We start from the raw sequence: 1797 nt of genomic DNA on the forward strand, positions 1-1797 counted from the left end.
GTAGGTTGTGAATGTGGCAATAAGCTATTGTTGCCCTGGGTCCTATTGTTTTCAAGAAAAGGAAATTCCCTGGAGTTGGCTTTTCCACAGTAGGACAAAAGGGCAAGTTATGGGCCTTAAGATGAGAATGCAGTAAGGCTTAAGGAAGGACTAGAGCTGGGGACAACTTGCAGACTGTCAGAACTCAGGATCTATGTCTCTCCATCGTTTGCTTCCATTTCTCTCTGATATTTGTGTTCATTTTTTTCTCTGAGATGTTTCTTCTATTGCTCTGTCCTCATGAAAGGACAAAGATAGTTACCCACAGCTCCCAAATTCACATTTCAGCCATAAGAACAATGTCTACCCCTCCCCTTTCTCAAATATAAACTCCCACTGAAGGAACTCTCTGGACCCAGATTGGCTCAGCAATACTTCCCTGACCCAATCAACTATGACCAGGGTTCACCATCACATTAGGTGTGTTAGGTGTAAATAACTGCTGGGAGCCACCCTCTACAGAGGGCAGTAGGACACTCATGGGCAAGAAACATCTAAGCTGAGCATATGCTTCATATTATATATACCATTCGTGCCCACTCAGATGGTTATATTTAAAAAAAACAAAAAAGTCCAGGCACGGTAGCTCGAGCCTGTAATCCTAACACTCTGGGAGGCTAAGGCAAGAGAATTACTTGAACTCAGGAGTTTGAAACCAACCTGAGCAAGAGCAAGGCCCCATCTCTATTAAAAATAAGAAAAATTAGCCAAGCATGGAACACATATCTACAGTCCTAGCTACTTGGGGGACTGAGGCAGGAGAATTGCCCAAGCCCAGGAATTTGAGGTTGCAGTGAACTGTGATAGTGCCACTGCATTCTAGCCTGGGCAAGAGAGTGAGAATCAGTCTCAAAACAAAAACAAAACAATGACAAATGTTGGCAAGGATGTGGAGTAATTGGAACCCTCATATAATATGAATGGTAGCATAAACATAATGTAAAATGGTGCAGCCAGTGTGGAAAACAGTCTGATGTTTCCTCGATAATCTAAACATAGAATCACCCTATCACCCAATAATTCCACTCCCAGGTTTATACCCAGAAGAACTAAAAATAGATGTTTAAACAAAAACTTGTACACAAGTGTTGATAGCAGTACTATTTAATGCCCCCAAAGTGAAAACAGCCTAAATATCCATCAATGGATGAATGGATAAAGAGAATGTGCATAGCCATACAGTGAAATATTATTTAGTCATAAAAAAGAATGACTATTGAGAAATGCTAAAACACGGATAAACCTTGAAAACATTATGCTAAGTGAAAGAATTCATACACAAAAGACCACATATTATATTTCTCCTTTTATGAAAAATATGCAGAAGAGGCAAATCCATAGAGACAGAAGGCAGATTAGTAATTGTCAGGAGATGGCGGGGGATGGAAGAATGAAGAATGACTACAGGGTCTCTTTAGGGGGGTGATAAAAATGTGCCAAAACTAGAAAGTGGCGATGTTGAACAACATTTGGAAGGGACTAGACATCACTCAATTGTATGCTTTTAAAGTGGTTTTCTGTGTCTTTTACTACAACAACAAAAAAATACTACATAAAAATGCTCTGAGAAGATGGGTGCCATTCATTCCCCTGGAGTAGCCTCGCTGGGAATAATAACTAATACAGTGGGCCCTGCATATCTGTGGGTTCCACATTCATAGATCCAACCAATTGTGAACAGAAAAATATTCAGAAAAAGAAAGATGTTTGTCTTTGTACTAAATATATAGTGACTTCTTTCTTGTCATTTATTCCCTA

Source organism: Otolemur garnettii, unplaced genomic scaffold (genome assembly GCF_000181295.1).
Source record: "Otolemur garnettii isolate 467f Iridium unplaced genomic scaffold, OtoGar3 scaffold00024, whole genome shotgun sequence".
NCBI classification, from domain to species: domain Eukaryota; kingdom Metazoa; phylum Chordata; class Mammalia; order Primates; family Galagidae; genus Otolemur; species Otolemur garnettii.